General features: G+C 38.6%; 1 pseudogene; it reads right to left on the bottom strand.

Moving 5' to 3' along the window:
* Nucleotides 1-1,476: 1,476 nt before the first annotated feature.
* Nucleotides 1,477-3,589, bottom strand: LOC104738320 (uncharacterized; annotated as a pseudogene).
* Nucleotides 3,590-5,481: the final 1,892 nt, after the last annotated feature.

Here is a 5,481-nt window from a genome sequence, read left to right as displayed (position 1 = left end):
ACGGTAATCCTTCATTTATTTTTATTATAATCTTTTGAGAATAAGCGCTAGTATAGTCGAGTTAATCCCCTTGGGGAGAATCAACTTTGCAAAGAGAGAATGCACTGCCATTACAAACTTGGTACCTATCAAGTCCAAGGCTACTTTATCAAATTCCGAGGTGAACCCATCGGAACCCGGAGATTTATCATTTGTCGTAGAAAATAGTACCGGCTTAATTTTGTCCCTCGTGACCACACACGTAAGATGTTGGTGATCTTGTTCTGAACAGCAAAAAAAAAGCAGCAACTCCAACTCTGCAATTGTACTATCCTCAAAATCACTCAGAACAAACTTCAAAAATTTACGAAAATGTCTTTCAGCCTCCGCTTTGATCTCTTCTTGTTGTGACACCACTCTCCCATCAGGATATTCTATCTCTTTAATACCATTTATAGATGCCCGAGCTGTTACCGCCCTATGAAAAATTTATTTTTTTTGTCCTCCACTTGCAGCCAATGGAGCTTCGACTTTTGTTTAAGATATCTCTCCTCCAAGCCTGCCAAAAACTCCCACCAACGATAAGCAGCACTCTCCTCTTCCATTGCCTCCACAATAGGACTAGCTAAATTCTCCTGCTGCTTTTGACTTAAAGTCTCATAGGCCACCTATATACAATTGACAAGATGATCCATCTGCTCCTTAGCTAGCTTCGGTAACAACGGTTTCAGCCCTTCAACTTGTTAGAGAAGCGAAATAGAGTTGATGTGGATAAAAACAAGGATTTCATCTCATGCAAGTAGCTGTCCACCATTGGACCGTGTTTAGAGCATAAATAAAAAAATAAAAAAGTCCTCCTTCTGATCCTTTAGCTTAATGGAGCATCTATAATCTGTTCGCTTTTATAAAAGGGACTGAGCCTAACATCCGCTCTCCATAATATCAAAATGCAACCCCGACTATTATACTTGTAATTCGTCATAATTGTCCAATCTTTGAATAAGGGACCCCCTCTCCGTAGAGCCTTCCTATCACTAACCCGAGTCTACAATAAACAACCAAATTGAAAATTCTTGTCTTCCACCCAATGTTTTATTACGAACTGTGTTTTAAATGGCGAGAGGCGAGGTGAGGCTAAGAAGGTGTGGCTTTCTCCTGGAGCCTAGGCGCCAATCGCCCATCGCCTTTGCTGCATGAAGGGAATCTACACAAAAAACGTAAAGGTTAGTCACTGAATTAGCTCACTTACTCCTGCAAATGCATCTTTATACTGCTTATCAATGATTGCAAATACATCTTTATAACAAAGAAACAACCAATCCAACAAAGTTTTAAACTGAGAACTGAAAAAAAAAGAAACAACCAATCCAACAAAGTTTTAAACTGAGAACTGAAAACAAAACAAAGAAACAGCTAATCTAAACAAAGTTTTAAACTTAAAACTCTAAAAATCCATCCCATGATTCTCCTCATCATCATACTCAACATCTTCCACATCCACTTGAGTGTCCTCATCTCCTCCTGTAAAGTCTTCTTCAATTTCATTCTAATCATCTTCATCTATCAAAGTCAATGGAGTTGTAGAAGACCTTTGAGATGATCTTGGAGGAGGATTGGAGCTTGAGGCTATATTCTTCCCTTTCTCAGCTCTACTTGTCGATTGTGATGATGCTTTTTTAGCTCTAGTAAGATAGTTAGGCTCATTAGCTCCAGATGCTTTGCTTACCACATCTCATGTTAAATCATCATCTTCAAACACTAGATCATATCAATAATAGACTCTTCATCCATTCTTCAACCAGACACTCATTACAATCATCAATATCTTCTAAGTTGATTGGATCAATGGTGTCTTTCAGCTTGTAACGACGTTGTAAAGTGCGATTATACTTAACAAACACCAGATCATTCAACCGTTCTTGAGCCAATCGATTCCTTTTCTTGGTATGGAGATGTTGAAACACACTCCAGTTTCTCTCACAACCAGTTGCACTACAAGTGAGACTAAGAACCTTAATAGCAAAGTCTCTAAGTGTTGGTGTAGATCCTCCATAAGAAGACCACCACTCAGTTGGTGCTTTTAACTTCCTTTTTCTTTTTGCCATGGGCAACCCAAAGAGTCCTTTAGCATTTTTAAACACCGTCAACTCTGTGTCTATCTTATCTTGAGCTGCAATTTCAAGAACCAACCTTTCAATAACATTGTAGAGACCTTTCACAACCTCTTCACAGTTCACCCCAGACTCTAGATTATACTGAAATTCTGGATTCAGAAAGTAACCAGCAGCATGCAAATGATGATGGAATTGACAATCCCATCGCTTATCAATGATTGCAAATGCATCTTTATACTGTTCTTCCTTCTCATTGAAGTCTTAGCAATGACCTCTTTAGCCCTATCCATGGCTTCATAAATGTACCCCATAGCTGGTTTTTTCTCTCCATCAACCAACCTAAGAACCTTAACTAGAGGACCTGTCAACTTCAGTGCATACAACACGCTGTGCCAAAATCTGTCACTCATGATGAACTTTTTCACATTCATTGCTCCTAAATCCTTTGGCCACTTTGAATCATTCCATTCTTCAGAAGTTACAAAACTCATAAAGTTTTTCCTCTGCTTGTGATATTCGGCAAGTGCGATGAATGATGTAGCAAACCGAGTAACTGCTGGTCTATGTAGATTTGCTTGGTTTGTGAATTTCCTCATCATATTCACAAGAGAAGTGTGACTATAGATGTAGTCGTTCATGGAGATGTAGTTCTTGATTGCAGATTTTACCATAGGAAGTTTTCCTATATCCTCCAACATGAGATCTATGCAGTGGGCTGCACAAAGAAACCAATACAGATGTGAAATCGATTCGCCATTAGCAATTGACCTACAATAGTAATAAAACACAGACTTGTTAGTATCAATTTGGAAAAAATCAGAAGAAAACAGAACCTTGTAAAGTAACAAACTCACCAGCTTTTACATAGTTTGATGCATTGTCTGTTATCACTTGGAAAACATTAGATTCCCCAACTTCTTCCCCCATACGATCAATTTTATCAAACAGAAAATTAGCATTTTTCACTTCTGTTGAAACATCAACTGATTTGATGAAAACTGATCCCTTTGGAGAGTTAACAAGAAAGTTAATAATGTCTTTTTGGACATAAGAATCACGCCATCCATCAGACATAATCGAACAACCTTTAGTTGTCCATTCTATCTTGTGCTCCACCATCAGATTTTCTGTTTCTTTTACTTCCTTCTTCAAGAAAGGAACCCGCAGTTCATACATAGTTGGTGGTTTAAAGCCAGACCCATATTGACCAACTAATTCAAGTGCTTCTCTAAAACTATCAAAAGTAACTGCATTAAATGGAAGCCCTGCATCACAAAACCACCTTGCAATAACATCACATGCCTATCCCTCAGTTTCTTATCAGATTTTCCAAAAACCTCTTTCCTATCCTTTCTTTCTTTCAGGATATCATGAGGAGTTGGAAGAACATACCTATCCATTGGACCCTTACATTTCGTGGAAGGTGGCTGACTAGACTGACCTTCATCCACATCTTCATCTACCACATCATATATATTGGCTTGTGGTGGCATCATTTGAGTAGTGGCTTAAACTTCAGCCTTGTTAAGCATGAAAGTTTTCACTTCTTCCCTTACACTATCATGAACTAGTTTGCAGGAAGTAACATTCTTAAATGATGACTTGTTTTCACTTCTTCCCTTAAACGTGATATGCTGTTTTGCACGTTGAACTCCACCATTTGTGACTTTCTTACAATAGATACACATAAAGCTACCATGTTTACCCGAAACTAGAGTCGCATATTTCCATGCTGGATCTCTTGGCTTAGTAGAATCAGACATGATGAGGAGTTTGAAGAAAGAAGAGTAAGAAGAAAGAGTAGGGAGAATGGAGAAAGAGCTAATCTAGAAAAAAGCTGAATACGTGAAAAGAGGCTGAATACGTGAAAAGTGGTTTATATGGAGTTTATATGCACAACTTCTAATAGGGTTTTTAATTTTTAGAAATCAAATCATGTATGCATATATTTCGGAACAGTATAAGGCAAATAAATATAAAATTTTAACAATTCTTACCTTTTTTTGCAGAAGGCACCAAAGCTTGAAGCGAGATCCACAAGTGCCTTTGTCTTGAGCGAGCGCCTTTGATTGTTAGTCTCGCTCTACCTTCTATAGGCGATGAACGAGTAGCCTCACCTCGCCTAGAGCCTAGGCGTCGCTTTTTTAAACACAGATTACGAAATGTTTAGAATATGTATTTAGACTACAAAAATTCCAAAAGAACCCCGACATTAATAATGGGAAAGAGGTTTCCTACTCAGATCCTTGTTCAAAAGAGCAGAAGGGTTAGAGGCTAGTTTATGAACTGTTTTTGAGACACGAGGAAGAGAGGGTTATTTCAGAAGGGTTGGTTCAAACCTTCCTGCCTTTTATATGGATTGGTACGACCAGTTTTTGGAGTAATCCATCCCTTTTCCGCCTGCTTCCCTTATCCTGAGCCCCCTACAACAACCATGCCAAACTCCTCCACAGCTGGGGGAATCTTTATAACAATGGTCTGCTCAAGAGGAGGAACCAGATTGCTCACTTTCTCTATGTGAAAAACCTCCAAATAAACAGGTAAATTATGCTTCGCAACAACAGAAGACACACAAGAAATACTTATCTATCCCAACTTTTGCAACAGCTACAACGAGAAGGCAAGCCTTTGTCTTTTGTTAAGTGTTCTTCACACATTTCTTTTGTTAAGTCCGCTTCAACCAAGAAAATAGATTCGTTGAAATTAACACAAGCTTCTGTCTCAGGGTGAAACCAAATAGGTTTACCCACAACACTTGACAAAAATTCAAGGCTCTTATCCATGAACATCGTAGGAAGAATGTTCTTTAACGTCGCCCATAAAGGAACTGATTTCATCGTTGGTTGGGTCTCTTCCGCAAAAGGTGACTATTTAGACACAATCATAGGGATATTCATGATGTTCCACATGCCTCTGTTCAGAACAAAATAATTTTCATTATGAATTTGGAATTTAACTGTGGACTCATTAATAGCAAAAACATCAATCAGAGAAGTCCTATCTCAAACCGCCATATTTTATTCACAATCATATGAATCTTTCCAACATAAAAGCCCTTCAAATTAAGAAATTTACCAATAAAAAAAATCTCTCATATGGGTTTTGTTTCTACAAAACTCTAACGGTGACAATAAACTTCTCCTGACCATCAATTTCATAAACTTTTGCTTTGTAAAAAAACGCTTCTGAGCTAGTTGCAAAAAGGAACGCTTAGCTGTCAGACCCCCGCCACAGACTGAAGCAACGATGGGACACCTGTCGATGACACATCCCCTTCGTAAATTCATCTTTCAAACCATCCTCCACCGAACAGTAACCTCAACCTCCACCCCTACCAAAACAGGCGAGTGTTCCTCATCCCTTAGAACCACCGTGGGATTACTCAGGG

This window comes from Camelina sativa, chromosome 13 (genome assembly GCF_030686135.1).
Source record: "Camelina sativa cultivar CO46 ecotype springtype chromosome 13, ASM3068613v1".
NCBI classification, from domain to species: domain Eukaryota; kingdom Viridiplantae; phylum Streptophyta; class Magnoliopsida; order Brassicales; family Brassicaceae; genus Camelina; species Camelina sativa.
Note: the sequence above shows the minus strand (reverse complement) of the source record. Positions and strands in the feature narration are given on the sequence as shown.